At 47.6% G+C, this 23,307-nt stretch overlaps 1 pseudogene; it reads left to right on the top strand.

The window, feature by feature from the left end:
- Positions 1-670: 670 nt before the first annotated feature.
- Positions 671-1,938, top strand: LOC129550007 (S-phase kinase-associated protein 2 pseudogene; annotated as a pseudogene).
- The last annotated feature ends 21,369 nt before the right edge of the window (positions 1,939-23,307 follow it).

The raw sequence follows: 23,307 nt of genomic DNA, 5'->3' as shown, positions 1-23,307 counted from the left end.
GTAACATTGTACAGGAGACAGGGACCAAGACCATTCCCATGGAAAAGAAATGCAAAAAAGCAAAATGGCTGTCTGAGGAGGCTTTACAAATAGCTGTGAAAAGAAGAGAAGTGGAAAACAAAGGAGAAAAGGAAAGCACAAGCATCTGAATTCAGAGTTCCAAAGAAGAGCAAGGAGAGATAAGAAAGCCTTTCTCAGCGATCAATGCAAGGAAATAGAGGAAAACATCATCATAGGAAATACAAAGCTCTCTTCAAGAAAATTAGAGATACCAAGGGAACATTTCATGCAAAGATGGGCTCGATAAAGGACATAAAATGGTATGGACCTAACAGAAGCAGAAGATATTAAGAAGAGGTTCAAACTGGATAGAAACCCCAAAATCCCTGTCGCAACTGGAGAGGAACCCTGAGTTTCCCTCCTCAAATTGAGATGAGACCCTACTACCCTGCAGCGATTCAAGAGAAATCCCGAAGTACCCTTCATAATTTTAAAGGAGGCATGACTTCCCTGAGGCAACACGTGAGGTTCCCTGAGGTCCCCGTCACAACTCTAAAGGAAGGCAAATCTTCCCGACCCAACACAAGGAACACCACGGGAGCCGGTGGCCGCACGCACTGCGCCGTCGCGCGCCAAAGCGGAATCCGGGAGGCGGGCACCTTTGTAATTAATGCATGCATTTAAAACTCCCGAACCTGCTAACGCCATGCACAGGAAACACCTCCAGGAGATACCCGACCAGAGTAGCAATGTTACCACCAGTTTCACGTGGGGATGGGATTCTAGCAAGACTTCTGAACTGCTTTCAGGAATGGGGGTCTCCGCCCTGGAGAAGGAGGAGGTGGACAATGAGAACATCCCCCAGGAACTGCTTTCAAACCTGGGCCACCCACAGAGCCCCCCACGAAAACGGCTGAAAAGCAAAGGGAATGATAAGGACTTTGTGATTGTCCACAGACCTAAGCTAAACCGAGAGAACTTTCCAGGTGTTTCTTGGCACTCCCTTCCAGACGAGCTGCTCTTAGGAATCTTTTCCTGTCTGTGCCTCCCTGAACTCCTGAAAGTCTCCAGTGTTTGTAAGAGATGGTATCATCTAGCGTTTGACGAGTCTCTCTGGCAGACTGTAGACCTCGCGGGCAGAAACCTCTACCCAGATGTGGTTGGTCGGCTCTTGTCCCGAGGGGTGGTTGCCTTCCGCTGTCCACGATCCTTTATGGACCAACCGTTAGTTGAACATTTCAGTAATCTTGCTCAGAACACAAATTTACTGCGACTAAACCTTTCTGGGTGTTCTGGATTCTCTGAATCTGCCCTGAAGATTTTGCTGAGCAGCTGTTCCAGATTGGATGAACTGAACCTCTCTTGGTGCTATGATTTCACTGAAAAGCATGTACAGGTGGCTGTTGCACATGTGTCAGAGACCCTCACCCAGCTGAATCTCAGCGGGTACCGAAAGAATCTGCAGAGATCAGATGTCTCTACCTTAGTTGGAAGATGTCCCAATCTTGTCCACCTAGACTTAAGCGATAGTGTCATGCTGAAAAATGACTGCTTTCCAGAATTTTACCAACTCAACTACCTCCAACACCTATCACTCAGTCGGTGCTATGACATAATACCTGAAACTTTACTTGAACTTGGAGAGATTCCCACATTAAAAACACTACAAGTCTTTGGCATCGTGCCAGATGGTACCCTTCAGCTGTTAAAGGAAGCCCTCCCTCATCTACAGATTAATTGCGCCCATTTCACCACCATCGCCAGGCCGACCACTGGCAACAAGAAGACCCAGGAGATATGGGGCATCAAATGCCGGCTGTCACTGGAGAAGCCCAGTTGTCTATGAAGCCTCTGTTCACTGGAGAAGCCCAGTTGTCTGTGAAGCCTCTGTTGCAAGATGGTGTCTCCTCCTTTCTTTGAACAGGGCAAGTAAGCAGGAACGCCAACTGTGGATAGCTCAGCTATTTTTATTCTTGGTTTTCTGTTGCCTTACTTCTACAAGTATATTAGAGAACCATTGGAGACAGAAAACTATGAAGTGTTGCTTTTTAAAAATGACTATGAAAGCTTTTATCACTGCTATACCTTTAAAAGCCTAAGCGCTACACGTTTTGAAATTTTAGGGAGAGTGAGCCTATAATTTCCAGATACCTTAAATAGCCAAATTTGAACCACGTCTTTCCAGGTGCCATTCTTCATAAATCTATTTAGAATCAAGCTTAAAAATCATCACCAGCAAATCATTTTCGTAGCCTATATGGCAACTGAACTTTCTTCTATTTAATTTTTCAGCACTGCTTTATTATAAGACATAGGTTGCAAAAATAATAAGCTATTTGTATTGTAAGCTGAAAAGAATGAGAATCATAGAGTAGATTTGCAGCAGTCTCTTCTGAGGATAGCAAGAAAAATAGACATTTCAACTGTGCCTTTAGATTCACAGTCAGGTTGATGGAAACAGATAGCCCCAGGTCATTCACCTTAAAACCTAAATAAAGAAACAAGCAATCGGCCAACCAGAGGTATAGAATTGGTACAGAATTTGAAGACTCAAGAGACAGTTTTCTATAACAGGTTAACCTGGGGTATCCTCTAATGCACATTAATGAAGTCTCCTTTGTATACAGTTGGGAAGGTCCCCTGGAGGAGGAAATGGCAACCCACTCCAGTATTTTTGCCTAGAGAATCCCATGGACAGAGGAGCCTGGCGGGCTCCAGTCCATGGGGTCGCAAAAAGTTGGACACGACTGAGCGACTAATACTTTTGTTTCCTTTATGTACTGTGTTCGCAGTGTTTTGAATTAGCTGAGGAAATTGAATTGTGGACTTCGGACTTTATGATCAAATTATGTTAACATGGGTTCTTTAGCTTTTAAAATGACTTATTTTGTTTTAGAGAGGTAGGAACCAGTCATTCTTTGATTCTTGAAATGTTGGATGGAATCCTGAACCGCAGATGCTTGCGTTTTCCTTTTCGCTAAGGTTCTCAAAGTTATTTTTACTCTGTAATCAAGTATTTTAAATTGTCTTTTTTTTTTATTTTAATAGCCTCCCACAATGATTGTTTCTAGCAACCCGTTTTATAAAGTTCTGGACCTGGAGTTCCCTAAGAACTGCATGTTCCTTTCAATTAGGAATATACACTAGAAGAAGAAGTATGTTCCGTGCAGTTTCAGAGCAATAAGCACAGCTGGCACATGCATAAAAGTTAAGACTTGGGTGCTGAACCTTTTGATAGCATCAGTGGTGTTTTTTTTAATGATACATAGAAGCAAAAGGACTGAATTCTACTTTAAAAAAATTCACACAAAACACTAATTTCTTGTTTAAATCAATGACCTTCCCATATATTCAAAATGGAGCATAAAGCCCAAACTCATCATTTCTATTAACATTGCTTTTTTTAAAAATCAAATATTTCAAATGTTAGAAACAATGGTATGAAGTGCCCTTATCTGCTCAAACCTAAGGAAAAACATTTTTATAAAGTAGTGTTACACGGGATTAAATTTTATTTTTTAAATTAAAAAAAAAAAAAAAGGAACACCACGGTATTTCACCGTCAATGCGAGATGAGGCCCAATTCCACTGCAGTGACTTGAGATCAATCCCGAGCTGCCCCTCACAACTGGAAAGGAGACTTGACTTTCCTGAGGCAACATGACAGGTTCCCTGAGGTCCCCGTCGCAGATGGAGAGGAACTCCACGCTTCTTGCCGCAACCTGAGAAAAGCCCTGAGATTCACCACTCAGAGTGAGCTGAGGCCCTTTTCCCCTGCAGCGCCTCAAGAGCAATCCCAAGTTCCCTCTTAAAACTCGAAACAAGGCTTGACTTCCTTTATGTAACTCAAGATTATCCCTGAGATACCCATCGCCTCTTGAGAGGAATCCCGAGTTTCCTGCCGCAATGCAATAAGAGCCCTGAGTTCCCCACCTCATCTCGAGATGAGGGCTGAATCTCCTCCTTGGTCTCGAAAGGAATCCCGCCTTTCCTATTGCACCTAAAGACGGGCCTTTCTCACCTATTGAAACTCAAGAGGAACCCCAAGGTTCCTGCTGCAAGTTGAAAGGACACCAAGTACACTCTCAACTCGAGATAAGGCCTGATTCCCATGCACCAACTCTAATGGAACCCTGAGTATCCCCTCACAACACAAAGGGAGGTCTGACTCCCTTATTGCACCTCTAGGAAGTCCCAGTTCTCCACCTCAACTGGACAGGAGACCTGACACCCCTTTAACAACTTGAGAGGAAATTGGAGTTCTATGCCTCAACACGAGCCGAGGCCCTACTCCCAGATGAAACTCAGTAGGAGTCCCAAGATACCTGTCACAAATGGAGAGGAAACATGAGTTTCCCGAATCAACACAACATGAGACCCTTTTCCCCAGCAATGACTCGAGAACAATACCGCACTACCCTTCACAGCTCGAAAGGAGACTTGACTTCCCTGAGGCAACAGGAGAGCTTCCCTGAGGTCCCTGGTCACAACTCAAGAGGAATTCCAATGGTCCCGATGGTACTCAAGAAAGACCACGAGATTCCCCCTTCAAAGCGGGATAAGGCCTTTTTCCCTTGCAGTGCCTCGAGAGAAATACTGAGTTCCCTCTCAAAATTCTAAAGGAGGCATGACCCACCTTTTACAAATCGAGATGAAAGTCGAGTTACATGCTTCAACTCAAGAAGAGGGCTGACTCTACTATTGAAACTCTATAGGAACTTCGAGATCCCTGATGTAACTGGTAAGGAACCCTGAGATTCAGTTCAGTTCAGTCACTCAGTCGTGTGCAGCTCTTTACAACCCCATGAATCACAGCATACCAGGCCTCTCTGTCCAAAACAAACCCCCAGAGTTCATTCAAACTCATGTCCGTCGAGTCGGTGATGTCATCCAGCCATCTCATCTTCTGTCGTCCCCTTCTCTTCCTGCCCCCAATCTCTCCCAGGATCAGGGTCTTTTCCAGTGAGTCAACACGTCCCATGAGGTGGCGAAAGTATTGGAGTTTCAGCTTTAGCATCAGTCCTTCCAATGAACACCCAGGATTGATCTCCTTTAGAATGGACTGGTTGGATCTCCTTGCAGTCCAAGGGACACTCAAGAGTCTTCTCCAGCACCAGAGTTCAAAAGCATCAATTCTTCGGCGATCAGCTTTCTTCACAGTCCAACTCTCACATCCATACATGACCACGGGAAAAACCATAGCCTTGACTGTCTTGGTTGGCAAAGTAATGTCTCTGCTTTTTAAAATGCTGTCTAGGTTGGTCATAACTTTCCTTCCAATGAGTAACCGTCTTTGAATTTCAGGGCTGCAATCAGCATTCGCAGTGATTTTGGAGCCCATAAAAATAAAGTCTGACACTGTTTCCACTGTTTTCCCATCTATTTCCCATGAAGTGATGGGACCAGATGCCATGATCTTGGTTTTCTGAATTATGAGCTTCAAGTAAATCTATTCAATCTCCTCTTTCACTTTCCTCAAGAAGCTGTTTAGTTCCTCTTCACTTTTTGCCATAAGGGAGGTGTCATCTGAATATCTGAGGTTATTGATATTTCTCCCAGCAATCTTGATTCCAGCTTGTGCTTCTTCCAAACCAGCGTTCCTCATGATGTACTCGGTATATACGTTAAATAAGCATGTTGACAATATACAACCTTGACGTACTCTTTTTCCTATTTGGAACTAATCTGTGGTTCCATGTACAGTTCTGACTGTTGCTTTCTGACCAGCATACAGGTTCCTCAAGGGGCAGATCAGGTGGTCTGTTATTTCCATCTCTTTCAGAATTTTCCACAGTTCGTTGTGATCCTCACAATCAAAGGATTTGGCATAGTCAATGAAGCACAAATATATTTTTTTTCCTGAACTCTCTTCCTTCCTCCACGATACAGTGGATGTTGGCAATTTGATCTCTGGTGCTTCTGCCTTTTCTAAAACCTACTTGAACATCTGGGAGTTCACGGTTCACATATTGCTGAAGCCTGCCTTGACGAATTTTGAGCATGACTTTACTAGCGTGTGAGATGAGTGCATTTTGCGGTAGTTTGAGCATTCTTTGGCATTGCCTTTCTTTGGGATTGGAATGAAGACTGACCTTTTCCAGTCCTGTGGCTACTGCTGAGTTTTCCAAATTTGTTGGCATATTGAGTGCAGCACTTTCACAGCATCATCTTTCAGGATTTGAAATAGCTCCACTGGAATTCCATCACCTCCACTAGCTTTGTTCGTAGTGGACGCTTTCTAAGTCCCACTTGACTTCACATTCCAAGATATCTGGCTCTAAGTCAGTCATCACGTTATCGTGATTATCTTGGTCGTGAAGATCGTTTTTGTACAGTTCTTCTGTGTATTTTTGCCACCTATTCTTAATATCTTCTGCTTCTGTTAGGTCGATACAATTTCTGTCCTTTATCGAGCCCATCTTTCCATGAAATATTCCCTTGGAATCTTTAATTTTCTTGGAAAGATCTCTTGTTTTTCCCATCCTGTTGTTTTCCTCTATTTCTTTCCATTGATCGCTGAAAAAGGCTTTCTTATCTCTCCTTGCTATTCTTTGGATCTCTACATTCAGATGCTTATATCTTTCCTTTTCTCCTTTGCTTTTCACTTCTCTCCTTTTCACAGCTATTTGTAAGGCCTCCTCAGACAGCCATTTTGCTTTTTTGCATTTCTTTTCCAAGGGGATGGTCTTGGTCCCTGTCTCATGTACAAAGTCACAAAGCTCCGCCCAGAGTTCATCAGGCACTCTATCAGATCTAGTCCCTTAAAACTATTTCTCACTTCCACTGTATAATCATAAGGGATTTGATTTAGGTCATATCTGAATGGTCTAGTGGTTTTCCCTACTTTCTTCAATTTAAGCCTGAATTTGGCAATAAGGAGTTCTTGATCTGAACCACAGTCAGCTCCTGGTCTTTTTTTTGCTAACTGTATACAGCTTCTCCATCTTTGGCTGCAAAGAATATAATCAGTCTTATTTCGGTGTTGAGCATCTGGTGATGTCCATATGTAGAGTCTTCTCTTGTGTTGTTGGAAGAAAGTGTTTGCTATGACCAATGCATTCTTTTGGCAAAACTCTATTAGCCTTTGCCCTGCTTTACTCCATGCTCCAAGGCCAAATTTGCCTGTTTCTCCAGGTGTTTCTTGATATCCTAAATTTGCATTCCAGTCCCCGATAATGAAAAGGACATGTTTTCTGGGTGTTAGTTCTAAAAGGTCTTGTAGGTCTTCATAGAGCAGTTCAACTTCGGCTACTTCAGTGTTACTGGTTGGGGTATAGGCCTGGATTACTGTAATATTGAATGGCTTGCCTTCGAAACGAACAGAAATCATTCTGTTGTTTTCATGATTGCATCCAAGTACTGCATTTTGGAATCTTTTGTTGACCATGATGGGTACTCCATTTCTTCGAAGGGATTTCTGCCCACAGAAGTAGATATAATGGTTATCTGAGTTAAATTCACCCATTCCAGTCCATTTTAGTTCACTGATTCCTAGAATTTCTGTGTTCAATCTTGTCATCTCCTGTTTGACCAGTTCCAATTTGCCTTGATTCATGGACCTAACACTCCAGGTTCCTATGCTATATTGCTCTTTACAGCATTGGTCCTTGCTTCTATAACCAGTCACATCCGCAACTGTGTATTGGTTTTGCTTTAGCTCCATCCCTTCATTATTTCTGGAGTTATTCCTCCACTGATCTCCAGTAGCATACTGGGCACCTATCGACCTGGGGAATTCCTCATTCAGTATCCTATCATTTTGCCTTTTGATACTGTTCTTGGGGTACTCAAGGCAAGTATACTGAATTATTTTGCCATTCCCTTCTCCCTAAGATTACCGTCTCAATTCAAGAAGAGTACCTATTCCCCTGCAACATTTCTAGAGAAATTCCGAGGTGCCCCTCGCAATTTCAGTGGAGGTCTGACGTCCCCGCGGCCACGTGAGAGGTCTCTGACGTCCCCGTTGCAACTCGAGAGGAACCCTAGGCTTCCTGCCACAACTTGAGAAAAACCACGAGATTTCCCCGTCAAAGTGAAATGAGGCCCTTTCTCCATGAGTACCTCAAGAACAATCCCAAATTCCCTCTCAAAACTCAAAAGGAAGCTTGATTCCCTTTATGAAACTCAAGAGTATCCCCAAGATACCCATCAACACTCGAGAGAAACCCCAAATTTCCCACCACAACTCAAGAAGAGCCCCCTGGTCCCCACCTCAATTTGAGATGAGGGCCGATTCTCCTTCTTCATTTTGAGAGGAGTCCCTACTTTCCCCTCGTGCCTCAAGAGGAGGTCTTTCTCACCTACTGAAACTCGAACGGAACCCCAAGTTTCCTGCCGCAAGTCTAAAGGACACCAAGTTTCCCCTCAACTCAAGACAAGGCCTGATTATGCTGTACTGACTCGAATGGAACCCTGAGTATCCCCTCACAACACGAAGGGAGGTCTGACTCCCTTGTTGCACCTCTAGAAAAAGCCCCAGTGCCCCTCCTCAGCTGGACAGAAGACCTGACACACCTTTTACAACTCAAGAGGAAAGAGGAGTTATATGCCTCAAAATGAGACGAGGGCTTACTCACTTGCTGAAACTGAATAGGAACTCTGAAATCCCTGTGGAAACTGGAGAGGAACCCTGAGTTTCACAACTCAAATCGAGATGAGTCCCTCTTCCCCTGAAGTGACTTGAGAGAAATCCTCTGCTCCTCCTCGCAACTTGAAAGGATACTTGACTTCCCTGAGGCATCAAGAGAGGTTCCCTGACATCCCCGTGGCTAGTCAGGAGGAACCCTAAGCTTCCCGCCCCAACTCGAGAAACCAAGGGATTCTCACCCCACCCGGTCAAGGCAAGATGAGATCCTTTTCCCCTGCAGCACCTCGAGAACAATCCCATGTTCCCTCTCGAAACTCAAAAGGAGGTTTGTCTCCCATTATGCAACTCAAGAGGTTCTCTGAGTTTCCCGTTGCCAGTCGAGAAGAACTCAGAGTTCTCAACTCAAGAAAAGCCTCAACTCGAGAAGAGCCCCGTGTTTCCCACCTCATCTCGAGATGAGGGCTGATTCCACTGCCTCAACTCGAGACGAATCCTGACTTTCTCCTCCCACCTCAAGAGGCCTGTCTCACCTATTGCAACTGGAGCAGAACCCAGAGATTCCTGCTGATAATTGAAAAGACAGCAAATTCCCCTCAACTCGAGATAAGGCCTGACTCCCCTGCATCAACTTGAATGGACCCCCAAGGTTTCTCTCACAACACAAGTGAGGTCTGCCACCACTGTAGCACATCTAGAAACAGAATGAGTTCCTCGCCTCAACTGGACAGGGGCCTGAATCCCCATTTACAACTCGAGAGGAAAGCGAGGGCCCATGCCTCAAACGAGTTGAGCCCTGACTCCTGTGTTGAAATCCGATGGGAATTCGGAGATCCCTGTCACAACTGGAGAGGAACCCTGTGTTTCCTGCTTCAACTCAAGAAGACTCGAGAGTAATTCCAAGGTTCCCTGGCAACTCAAAAGGAGGCCTGACTGCCCAACGAAAACAGGAGAGGTTCCCTGAGGTCCCCATCATAACTGGAGAGGAACCCCGAGCTTTCCACCGCAACTCGAGAAAAACCAGGAGATTCCCCACTCAACGCGAGATGAGGCCCAATTCCTCGAGAGCAATCCCGTGTTTCCTCTCAAACTCGAAGAGTCTTCACTGCCTTTATTCAACTCCAGAGATTCCTGAAGAAAACTGTCACAAGTTGAGAAGAACCCCAAGGTTCCCGCCACAACTTGATAGGAGCTCCGTATTCCCCACCTCATCTATAGATGATGGCCAATTTCCCTGCGTCGACTCGAGAGAAATCCCGACTTTCCCCTCGCACTCAAGAGGTGGCTTGTCTCACCTACTGAAACTAGAGAAGAACTCAGAGGTTCCGGCTGTAACTTGAAAGGGCTTTGAGTTCCTCCTCAACTTGAAATAAGGCCTGATAAAATGACAGTGTCTCAAATGGAAGCACGAGTTTCCACTCACAACACTAAGGGAGGTCAGAGTCCCCTGTTGCACGTCTAGAAAAAGCCTGAATTCCCCACCTCAACTCGACAGGAGTCCTGACAATCCATTTACAATTTGAGAGGAAAGAGGACTTCTATGGCTCAACACGAGATGAGGCCTGACTCCCCTGTTGAAACTCGATAGGAACCCCAGGATCCCTGTTTCAATTGGAGAGGAGCTCTGAGTTTCCCGCCTCAACTCGAGACGAGCCCTATTCCCCTGCAGAGACTCCAGGGCATCCTGAGTTGCCCCTTGAAACTCAAAAGGAGGCCTGATTCCACTGTAGCAACACGAGAGGTTCCCTAATGTACCCATCACAACTCGAGAGGGACCCGAGCTTCCCACCACAACTCGAGAAAAACCAAGAGATTCCCCCCTCAACAAGAAATGAGGTCCTATTCCCTTCAGCAAGTTGGGAGCCATCCCGAGTTCCCTTCTGAAACTCGAAAGGAGGCTTGACTCACTTTATGCAACTCCAGAAGTTCCCCAATATACTCATGGCAACTAGATCAGAAGCTGGAGATTCCCCCTACAACCCAAGAAGAGTCCCATATTCCCCACCTCATCTCGAGATGAAGGTCAATTCCCTTGCTTCAACTCAATACGAATCCCGACTTTCCCCTCAGTCCTCAAGAGGAGGCTTCTCTCAACTATTGCAATGCGAGAGGAACCCCGAGGTTCCTGCCTCAAGTCGAATTGACACAGAGTTCCCCCAACTCCTGATTTCCCAGCAGCAACGGGTATGGCATCTCGAGTTTCCCTTCACACACAAAGGAAGGTCAGAATTCCCTGTTGCACATTTTAAAAAAAAAGGGTGAGTTCCCCAGCTCAACAGGGCAGGAGGCCTGATACAACTTTTACAACTCGAGAGGAGCATGGAGTTCCATGCCTCAACATAAGAGGATGCCTGACTCCACTTGAAAAAAGATAGGAACCCCACAATCCCTGTCACAAAAATGGAGAAGGGTCCCTGAGTTTCAAGCCTCAACTAGAGATGAGGCACTGTTCCCCTGCAGCACCTCGAGAGGATTCCCGAGGTGCCCCTGGCAAATCGAGAAGAAGCTTGACTTCCCTGAGTAAACACTAGAGGTTCCCTGAAGTCCTCATCGTAACTTGAGAGGAACCCCAATCTTCCCACCGCAACTCGAGAAAAACCAGGACATTCCCCCTTCAATGTGAGATGAGACCCAGTTCCCCAGCAGTGCCTTGACCAATCCCACGTTCCCCCTCAAACTAGAAAGGAGGCTTGACTCCCTTTATGCAACTGAAGACATTTCTGAGAAAACCATTGCAAGTCAAGAGGAACCCCAAGGTTCCCGCCACAAATCGAGAAGAGCTCCGTGTTCCCCACCTCATCTTGAGATGAGGGCCAATTCCCCTGCTTTGACTCCTGAGGAATCCCGACTTTCTCCTCACACCTCAAGAGATTCTTTGTCTCACGTATTGAAACTCGAGATGAAACCCGAGGTTCCTGCTGTAAGTCGAAAGAACACCGAATACCCCCTCAACTTGACATAAGGCCTGATTCCATGGCAGCGTCTCGAATGGAACCCTGAGTTTCCACTCACAACACTAAGGGAGGTCTCACTCCCCTGTTACACCTCTAGATAAAGTTCGAGTTCCCTGCCTCAACATGACAGGAGGTCTTACTCCCCTATTGAAACTCGATAGTAACACTGAAATCCCTGCCTCAACTGGAGAGGAGCTCTTCTTTTCACACCCCAACTCGAGATGAGGCCCGAATCCCCTGAAGCGACTTGAGAGCAATCCCAAGTTTCCTCTCAAAACTCGAAAGGAGGCTTGATTTACTTTATGCAACTCCAGAGGTTCCCCAAAATACCCATGGCAACTCAAGAGGAACCCCGAGATTTCCTCCACAACGCAAGAAGAGGCCCTTGTTCTCAACCTCATCTCTAGATGAGGGCGGATTCCCCTGCTTCGACTCGATATGAAATATGACTTTCTCCTCGCACAACAAAGGAGGTTTCTTTCACCTATTGCAATGCGAGATGAACCCCGAGGTTACTGCCTCAAGTCGAATGGACACCAAGTTCCCCCTCAACTCGAGAAAAGGCCTGATTACCCTGCAGTGACTCGAATGAAACTCTAAGTTTCCCCTCACAACACAAAGGGAGGTCTGACTCCCCTGTGGCACCTATAGAAACACCCGAGTTCCAAGCTTCAACTCCACAGGAGTCCTAACACCCATTTTAATACTTGAGAAGAAAGCGGAGTTGCATGTCTCAACACAAAATGAGGCCTGACTCCCCTAGTGAAACTCTATAGGAACACCAAGATCCCTGTCGCAACTGGTGAGGAACCCTGAATTTCTCGCCTCAAATCTTGATGAGGCCTATTCCCCTGAAGCAACTCAAGAGGTATCCCAATGTGCCCTTCGCAACTTAAAAGAAGGCCTGACTTCCCTGAGGCAAAATGAGAGGTTCCCTGAGGTCCCTGGTGCAACTCAAGGAAAACCACAAGATTCCCTCCTCAACATGAGGTGAGGCCCGATTCCCCTGCAGTGACTTGAGACCAATCCTGTGTTCCTCCAGGCAACTCAGAAGGAGTCTTGGCTCCCTTTATGCAACTCCAGAGGTCCCCAGGATACTGGTCACAATTCGAGAAGAGCCCCGTTTTCCCTACCTGATCTTGAGATGAGAGCCGATTCCCCTGTTTCAATTCGAGAGGAATCCCAACATTCCCCTCGGACTTTAAGAGGAGGCCTGTCTCACCTATTGCAAATTGAGAGGAACCCTGAGTTTCCTGCAGCAAGTTGAAAGGAGAACGTGTTCCCCCTCAACTCGAGATAAAGCCTGATTCCCCTGCAGTGACTCGAATGGAACCCTGAGTTACCCTTCACAACATGAAGGAAGATCTGACTCTCCTGATGCATCTCTAGAAAAAGCCCAAGTTCCCCTCCTCAACTCGACAGGAGGCCTGATATCCCTTTACAACTTGAGGGGAAAGTAGAGTTCCACGCTTCAACATGAGACGAGGCCTAACTCTCCTCTTGAAACTCAATAGGAACCCCGAGATGCCTGTCAAAACTGGAGAGGAACCCCGAGTTTCCCGCCTCAACTTGTGATGAGGCCCTGTACCCCTGTAGCAAATAGAAAGTAATCATGATGTTTCCCTCGAAACTTGAAAGGAGGCCTGTCTTCCTGGAGGCAACATTAAAGGTTAACTGAAGTTCCTGTCAAAACTTGAGAAAACCCCAAATTTCCCACCACATCTTGAGAAAAATCACGAGATTTCCCCCTCAACTCTAGATGAGGACTGATTCCCCTGCAGTGACTCAAGACCAATCCCGTTTCCCCCAGGAAACTCAAAAGGAGGCTTGACACCCTTTATGCAACTCTAGACGTTCCCCAAGATACCCTTCACAACTCGAGAGGAAACCCGAGTTTCCTACTGCAAATGGAGAAGGTCACCATGTTCCCTAGCTCATTTAGAGATGAGGGCCAATTTCCCTGCTATGACTAGAGAGGAATCCAGACTTTCCCCTCGCACCTCAAGAAGAATCCTTCTCATCTACTGCAACTCGAGAGGATCACCAAGGTTCCTGTGGCAAGTAGAAAGGACACCGAGTTCACCCTCAATCCATGAGAAGGCCTGATTACCCTGCAGTGACTCGAATGGAACCCCAAGTTTCCCCTAACAACTTGAATGGAGGTCTGACCACATTTCAACTCGAGACGAATCCAGACTTTCCCCTCACAACTCAATAGGAGTCCTGCCTCATATATTACAAGAGAAACCCCAAGTTTCCTGCCATGTGTCAAAAGGACACCAGGTATCCCCTCAACTAGAGATGAGGCCTGATTCCCTTGCAGCGACTCACATGAAACCCAGAGTTTCCCCTCAAAACATGAAGGGAGGTCTGACTCCCCTGCTGCACCTCTAGAAAATGCCTGAGTTCCCGGCCTCAACTCTAAAGGAGGCCTGACACCTCTTTTACAATTCAAAAAGAAAGCAGAGTTCCATGCCTGAAGACGAGACTAGGCCTGACTTCCCTCTTGAAACTCGATAGGAACCATGAGATCCTTTCATAACTGGAGAAGAATGCTGAGATTCCCAGCTCATCTCAAGATGAGATCCCAATACCCTGCAGCGACTCGAGAGGAATCAAGACTTGTCCCATGAAACTAAAAAGGAGGCCTGACTTCCCTGAGGCAACATGAGAGGTTCCCTGAGGTTCCCATTGCAACTCAAGGAAAACCACAATATTCCCCCCTTAATGCGAGACGAGGGCTGATTCCCCTGCAGTGACTCGAGACCAATTCTGCATTCCTCCAGGAAACTCAAACGGAGATTTTACTCCCTTTATGCAACTCCAGAAGTTCCCCTAAATACCCTTTGAAACTCGAGAGGAACCCTGAGTTTCCAGCCACAACCCGAGAAGACACCCGTGTTACCCACCTCATCTCAAGATGATGGCTGATTCCTCTGCTTCGACTTGACAGGAATCCCGACTTTCCCCTTGGACCGCAAAATGAGGCATGTCTTACAGATTACAACTCAAGAGCCACCCCGAGGTTCCTGCTGCAATTCGTAAAAACACTGAGCTCCCCCTCAACTCGAGAGGAGGCCTGATTCTCCTGAAGTGACCGGAATGGAACCCCAAGTTTCCAAGTACAGCACAAGGGCTTTTGAATACACTTCTGAACCTCTAGGAGAAGCCCGAGTTCCCTGCCTCAACTCGACAGGAGGCCTGACACACCTTTTACCACTCGAGAGGAAAGCGAAGTTCCATGCCTCAACACAAAACAAGGCCTGACACCCATGCTGAAACTCGATAGGGACCACGAGATCCCTGTCGCAACTGCAGAGGAACACTGAGTTTCGTGCCTCAACTTGAGATGAAGTCCTATTACCCTGCGAACACTAGAGAGGAATTGCGAGGTGTCCCTTACGAACTGAGAGGAGTCCTGACTTCCCTGAGGCAACACGAGAGGTTTCGTGAGGTCCGTGTCTCAACTCAGGAGGTACACGAAGCTTCTTGCACGAGATGAGGGCTAACTCCCCTGCAGTGACTTGAGACCAATCCCCCGTTCCCCTAAGGCAACTCAAAAGGAGTCTTCACTCCCTTTATGCAACTCTATAGGTTCCATGTGATAACCATCACAACTTGAGAGGAACTCCGATTTTCCTTCTACAACTTGAGAAGAGCCCCGGGTTTCCCATCTCATTCCGAGATGAGGGCTGATTTCCCTACTTCGACTCAAGAGGAATCCATACTTCCCTTGAGTCTCAAGAGGAGTTCTCTATCACCTATTGCAACTCGAGAGGAACACCAAGGTTCCTACAGCAAGTAGAAAGGACACCGACTTTCCCCTCAACTCGAGAAAGGCCTTATTCCTCTGCAGCAACTCGAATGGAATCCCAAGTTTACCCACAACACGAAGGGAGGTTTGACTCCCCTGCTGCACCTCTAGAAAAAGCCCAAGTTCCCTGCATCAACTCGACAGGAGGCCTGGCACTCCTTTTAATACTCGAGTGGAAAGCGGATTTCCATGCCTCAACAGTAAAATGAGGCCTGATCCCCCTGCTGAAACTCGATGGGAACTCTGAGATCCCTGTCGCAACTGCAGAGAAACACTGAGTTTCACTTCAACTCGAGATGAAGCCCTATTAACCTGTGACCACGTGAGAGGAATTGCGAGGTATCCCTTGCAAATTGAAAGGAGTCCTGACTTCCCTGAGGCAACACGAGAGGTTCCGCGAAATCCCGGTTGCAACTCGGGAGGAATCCCAAGCTTCCTGCCGCAACACGGGTAATGCCACATGATCCCCTCTCAACACAAGATGAGGCCCAACTCCCCTACATTGATTAGAGACCAATCCCGCATTCCCCCAGGCAACTCGAAAGGAGGCTTGACTCCCTTTATGCAACTCCATAGATTCCCCCAGGTACCCATCGCAACTCGAGAGGAACCCCGAGATTCCTGCAGCAACTCGAGTAGAGCCCTGGGTTTCCCAACTCATCTCGAGATGAGGGCTGAGTCCCCTGCTTTGACTCAAGAGAAATCCAGAATTTCCCCCTGAACCTCAAGAAGAGTCCTCTCTCACCTATTGAAATTTGAGAGGTACACCAAGGTTCCTACAGCAATTAGAAAGGACACCGAACTCCCCTGCAACTCGAAAGAAGGCCTGATTAGCCTGCAGTGATGTGAATGTAAGTCCGAGTTTCCCCTAAAAATTCGAAGATGAGTCTGACTCCCCTATTGCATCTGTAGAAAAATTCCGAGTTCTCCACCAGAACTCGACAGGAGGCCTGACACCGCTTTTACAACTCGAGAGGAAAGTGGACTTCCATGTTTCAACATAAGACAAGGCCTGACTCCCTTGTTGAAACTCGATAGGAACCTCAAAATTCCTGTTTCAATTGGAGAGGAAACCTCTATTCCCCGATTCAACTCGAGATCAGTCCATATTCCCCTTGAGCAACTCAGAAGAAATCCAGAGTTGTCCCTTGCAACTTGAAAGGAGGCTTGACTCCACTGTGGCAATACAAGAGGTGCCCTGAGGTCCCCATAGCAGCTCAAGTGGAACCCTGAGCTTCCTGTGGCAACTTGAGAAAAGCAACACGATTTCCCCCTCAACACGAGGTGAGGCCCGATTCCCCTGCAGTGACTCGAGAGCAATCCCGAGTTCCCCCTCACAACTCGAAAGGAGGCTTGACTCCCTTTTGGCAATTCCAGGGATTTCCCAATACTCCTGTTGCAACTTGAGTGTAACCCTGAGTTTCCCACCAGAACTTGAGAAGAAATCCATGTTCCACACTTCTTCTCGAGATGAAGTCTGATTCTCCTACAGTGACTTGAGAGGAATGCCTAGCTCACCATCACAACTCGACATGAGCCCCAACATGCTGATGCAAATGCAGAAAATTCAAAGTGGGGCCTACCCCACACCAATTGGAGAAGAGCACTCTATCACAACCAGAGAGGAAGCCTCAGAATGCAACTAAGTAGGAGGCCCATCCTGACACAAATAGTGAGGAGCTTCCTGCACTTTGCAACTAGAAAACCTCCCCTTCTCATTACAACCAAAGAAGAATCACCCACCTCCCAATTTGAGAAGAGCACTCTACCACATCTAGACAGGATCCCAAGTAGCACAGTTAAAGAGGAGTTCACCTGCCACAACGAGAGTTGTGGCTGCAAACGACAACTAGAAACTTGCTGACCCACAGCAAATAAAGAGTGGATTACGTGCAATGAGAGTGGATCCCAAGCCACATCTAGAGAGGAGCCTCCTGCAGATTGCACTTATACAGGGACCAGCTTGCACATCACTACTAGAGAGGATCTGCCCACTGTAGCTTAAGTGGAGACTCCACCACAATTTTAAAGGAACCCTGAGCCATAGGCTCCAACTCAAGAGGCACCTCGAGTTCCCCACTGCAATTTCACAGGATCTCTAGTCTGGCACAAGAAAACCTTCCACTGCACCAAATGATGGAAGGGCTCTCTGGCCCAAATTCAAGCAGATTCCCCAGGCACACTTGAGAAGTGTCCCCCAGGATATCAAACCTAGAGAGATAATCTTTTGGCTAAAATGGTGACAAACTCCCTGAAGGAAGTCGAGTGGAGGCCCGCAAACCTAGAGAGTAGCAATCCCACGAATGAAAGTGAGGAACCCACAGCTCCAAAAGCAGAGAGAACCTCTGCCATGGAGACACGCACACACTAACTGGAGAGGACACAGCCTCACCCCTCATGAGGAGCCCTCCACCACAACTTTAGAGGAGCCCGCTGGACATCACACGCAGAGAGCAGCCCCTCATCTGCTAATCCAGACAAACCTCACACCACAAAGAGAGAGGACCTTGCATACCACCACTAGAGATACTCAAAACCACCTCAACTACAAGGTGGACACAGATCACAAGATAGAGTAGTCCCTTTCCAAACTAGTGAGCAGCCAACCGTCATTGCACCAAGACAGGAGCCACCCTGAACATCCTTGCTAAAGAATTGTCACTCCAAGGAAACTTGACAGGAGGCCACACTGCAAATCACCATGAACCCTGAGTACCAATCAAGCTCGATGAGAACCCTGACTTCCCCTCCATGACTTCAGTGTAATCCTGCATCCCATGCTGTAAATCCAGAGGAACACTGATTTCTCGCTGCACTTCGAGAGGAGCTCTCACTCTCCTGTGGAAACTCTCAAGGAAACCCTGAGTTTCTATCAACAACTAGGGAAGAAACCTGTGTTTCTGCTGCAACTCGAGAGGAGGCCCAACTCACCTGTTACAATTTGAGAAGAAACACGACTTCCCCACTTCAACTTGAGGAGTCCTGACACCCCTGTTGCCACTCGAGAGGTATCCCCAGATCCCTATCTCAACATAAGAGGAACCCTGTGTTTCCCACTGCAAGTCAAAAGGATACTGAGTTCCCCCTCAACTCGAAATAAGGCCTGATTCCCCTGCAGTGACTCTAATGGAACCCCAAATTTCCCCTCACACATGAAGGGAGATGCCACTCCCTTGTTTCAACTTGAGACAAATCCCAAGTTCCCCGCACAATCGAGACGAGTACTGACTCCCCTGTTACAACTCTAGAGGAACCCCGAGATCCCTGTCACAACTGGAGAGGAACCCCGAGTTTCCCACCTCAACTTGAGATGAAGCCCTAGTTCCCTGCAGCAATTCGAGAGGAATCCCGAGCTTTCTCTCTCAACTCAAAAGAAGACCTGACTACCCGGCGGCAAAATGAGATTTTCTCTGAGATCCCCATTGCTCCTTGAGAGGAACCCCAAGATACCTGTGGCAACTTGAGAGGAATCCCGAGTTTTCCACCTCAACTCAAGATGAGGTCCAAATGTCCTTCAGCATTTGAGAGCAATCCCGAATTCCCACTTGCAACTTGAAAGGAGGCCTGAGGCAACACGAGAAATTCCCTGAGGTCCCCGTTGCTACTCGAGAGGAACCCCAAGCTTCCTACTGCAACTCGAGAAAAACCACGATTTCTCCCCCTCAACATGAGATGAGACCTGATTCCCCTGCAGTGACTAGAGAACAATTGCCAGTTCCCCATCGCAATTCAAAAGGAGGATGACTCCCTTTTGGCAGCTTGAGTGGTTCCCCAAGATTCCTGTCACAACTTGAGAGGAATCCCTGGCTTCTCGCCGCACCTCGAGGAAATCCCCATATTCCCAACCTCATCACAAGATGAGGGCCGATTCCCCTGATTTAACTCATGAGGAATCCCAACCTCCCCGTGACACCTCAAGAGGAGGCCTGGCTTACATATTGCAACTCGAGAGGATCCCCAAGTTCCCCATCGCAATTCGAGTGGATCCCAGAGCTTCCTGCCACAACTCGAGAAATACTACAAGATTCCCCCATCAATGTGAGATGAGGGCCGATTCCCCTGCTTCTACTCGAGAGGAATCCTGATTCCTCCCTAACACCTCAAAAGGAGGCTGGTCTCACCTATTGCAATTCGGTAAGAACAATGATTCCCCACCTCAATTAGATATGTGGCCTGATTCCTCTGCAGTGACTCAAGAGGAACCCCGAGTTCCTTGTCCCAGTTTGAGCTGAAGGCCAAGACACTGGTGCAACTTCAGAGGATTCTCAAGATGAGCCTACACTACCCCAACTGGAGAAGAGTCCTCTACCACAACCAGAGAGGAAACTTCATACTGCAATTGAGCAGGAGGCTCGCCCTGCTACAAATAGCCAGTAGCTTCCTGCACTTCTCAACTAGAAAAATCTCCCCTGTTCATTATAACCATAGAGGAGTCACCCAACTCTCGATTTACATCCCAACTATCACAATTTAGCAGGAGTTGAAAGGAGATCCAATCAGTCCATTCTAAAGGAGATCAATCCTGGGTGTTCATTGGAAGGACTGTTGCTAAAGCTGAAACTCCAATACTTTGGCCACCTCATGCGATGAGTTGACTCACTGGAAAAGACTCTGATGCTGGGAGGGGTTGGGGGCGGGAGGAGAAGGGGATGACCGAGAATGAGATGGCTGGATGGCATCACCGACTCGATGGACATGAGTTTTGGTGAACTCCGGGAGTTGGTGATGGACAGGGAGGCCTGGCGTGCTGTGATTCATGGGGTCACAAAGTGTCGAACATGATTGAGCGACTGAACTGAAGTGAACTGAACCCTGCCACAATGAGTGAGGTGGTTGCAAGCGACAATTGGATATGAGACAACCCACAGCAAGTAAAGTGCGGACACACACTGTAATGAGAGTGGACCCCACGCCGCAACTAGAGAGAAGCCTCCCACACATTGCACTTAGAGAGGGACCAGCTTGCACATCGCTACTGGAGAGGATCTGCCCCACTGTAGTTCAAGAGGAATCTCCACCACAACTTTAAAGGAACCCCGAGTCATAGGCAGAAACTCAGGAGGAACCCCGAGTTCCCCACTGCAATTTCACAGGATCCCTAGGCTGGCACATGAAAAGGGAATGCTGAACGAAATGACGAAGAGCCTCTCCTGCCAAAACTGAAGCAGATTCCACAGGCACAACTGGAGAGGTTTTCCCCATGATATCACACCTAGAGAGAAGAATTTTTGCTTCCAATGGAGATGAGCTCCCGGAAGGAAGTCAAGTGGAGGCCCTCACAACTAGAGAGCAGCAATCCCACGAATAGAAGTGAGGATCCCATAGCACCAAAAGCAGAGACGACCTCCCCCATGGAGACACGCACACCCCAACTGGAGATAATACAACAATGCCCCTCAAGAGGAGCCCTCCACCACTACTTGAGAGGAGGCCCCTGGACATCACACAGAGAGGAACTCCTCTTCTGCTAATACAGATGAGCCTTACACCACAAGGAGAGAGGAGCTTACATACCAAAAGTAGAGAGATTCAAAGCCCCACAACTACAGAGTGGACCCAAATGACAACGATAGAGTAGTCCCTTGCCAAAACTATTGAGCAGACACCCGTCATTGCAACAAGACACCAGACACCCTACACATCCTTGGTAGAGGCGAGTCGCCTCAGGAGAACTCAACAGGAGGCCCTACCACATGTCTCCAGGAACGCTGCATACCGACCAATCTTGAGGAGAACCCTGACTTCCCCATTACGACTCAGTGCAATCCTGCATCCTATGTCACAAATCGAGAATAACACTGATTTCTCACTGCACTTCAAGAGGAGCACTCAGTCCACTGTGACAACTCTTGAGGAAACCCTGAGTTTCCAGAAACAACTAGAGAAGAACACTGACTTTCTCCTGCAACTAGAGAGGAGGTCCGACTCACCTGTTACAACTCGAGAAGAAGCACGACTTCCCCATGTCAACTCGAGAGGAGTCGTGAATCCCCTGTTGCAACTCGAGAGGAATCCCGTGTTTCCTGCCGTAAGTTTAAAGGACAATGAGTTCCCCATCAACTCGAGATAAGGCCTGACTTCCCTGCAGCGACTCTAATGGAACCGCGAGTTTCCCCTCACAACATGAAGGAAGGTCTGAGTCCCCTGTTACAACTCGAGAAAAATCCCGAGTTCCACACTTCAACTAGACAGGAGGCAAGACACCCCTTTCAGAACTCAAGAAGAAAGTGGTGTTGCATGGCTAAACTGTGACGAGGATTGACTAGTCTTTTGCAACTAGAGAGGAACCCTGAGATCCCTGTCACAACTGGAGAGGAACCCCAAATTCCCGCCTCAACTCGAGATGAAGCCCTATTCCCCTGCAGCAACTCAAGAGTAATCCCGAGTTTCCCCTCTCAACTCAAAGGAGGCCTTATTCCCCTGAGGCAACCTGAGCTGTTCCCTGAGTTCCCCATCGAAACTCGAGAGGAACCCCGAGATACCTGTTGCAACTCAACAGGCACCCTGAGTTTCCCGCCTCAACTCGAATTGTGGCCCTATTCCCCTGCAGTGACCCGAGAAGAAACATGAGGTACACATCACAACTCAAAAGGAGGCCTGACTCCCATGAGACACCTCAAGCAGTTCCCTGAGGTCCCTGTCACAACTTGAGATGAACACCAAGTTTCCCGCCTCAACTCAAGATGAGGCCCGATTTTTCTGCTGTGTCTCAAGAACAATCCCGAGTTCCCCCTATATAATCAAAGGAAGTCTGACTCGCCTGAGGCAACTCAAGTGGTTTTCTGAAGTCCCCGTCTCAACTCGGGAGGAACCCTGAGATACCTGTCGCAACTCAAGAAGAACCCGAATTTCCTGCCTCAACTCGAGATGAGGCTCGATTTTCCCGCAGTGACTCGACAGCAATCCAGAGTTCCCCTCGCAACTCAAAAGGAGGCTTGATGTCCTTTTGGCAACCAGAGAGGTTCCCCGAGATAACCGTCACAACTTGAGAGGAACCCGAAGTTTGCCACAGAAACTCGACAAGAGCCCCATGTTCCCAACATTATCTTGAGATGAGAGCCTATTCCACTGCTTCAACTCAAAACAAAAAAAAACCGACGTTCCCCTTGCACCTCAAGAGGAGGTTGTTTTACCTGTTGAAACTAGAGAGGATCACGGACATTCCTGCCGGAAGACAAAAGGACACTGAGATCCCCCTCAACGTGAAACAAGGCCTGATTCCCCAGCATTGACTCAAATGGAACCCCGAGTAGTCCCTCACATTCGAAAGGAGGTCTGACAACCCTGTTGCACCTCTAGAAAAAGACAGTGTTCCCCATCTCAACTTGACAGGAGACCTGACACCCTTTTACCACTCAAGAGGAAAGCGGAGTTTCATGGCTCAACATAAGACGAGGCCTGCCTACGATTTTCAAACTCGATAGGAACCCCGAGTACCCTGTCTCAACTGGAGAGAAATCCTGAGTTTCCCGCCTCAACTTGGGACATGCCCCTAATCCCCTGGAGCGAATTAAGAGGAATCCCGAGGTTCTCCTCCCAAAAGAGCAGCAACCTGACTTCCCTGAGGCAACATGAGATGTTCCCTAAGGTCCCCATTGCCACTTGAGTGGAAATACAACCTTCCCACTGCAACTTGAGAAAAAACACGAGAACCCCCCCCTCTCAACGTGAGACGTGGCCTGATTCCACTGCAGTGATTGGAGAGCAATCCTCTGTTCCCCCTCTCAACTCAAAAGGAGACTTGACTCCCTTTATGCAACTCCAGAGGTTCCTCGAGATACCTGGTGCAACTCGAGATGAACACCGAATTTCCCGCTGCAACTTAGAAGAGTTGACCACCTCAACTCCAGATGAGAGACTATTCCCATGGTTTCACTTGACAGGAACCCTGACTTTCCTTCGAACTTCAAGCAGACGCCTGTCTCACCTATTCCAACTCAAGAGGAACCCTGCTA

The sequence above is a fragment of the Moschus berezovskii genome, chromosome 21, assembly GCF_049115385.1.
Source record: "Moschus berezovskii isolate FMDL1 chromosome 21, NW_MosBer_1.0, whole genome shotgun sequence".
Taxonomy (NCBI): domain Eukaryota; kingdom Metazoa; phylum Chordata; class Mammalia; order Artiodactyla; family Moschidae; genus Moschus; species Moschus berezovskii.
Note: the sequence above shows the minus strand (reverse complement) of the source record. Positions and strands in the feature narration are given on the sequence as shown.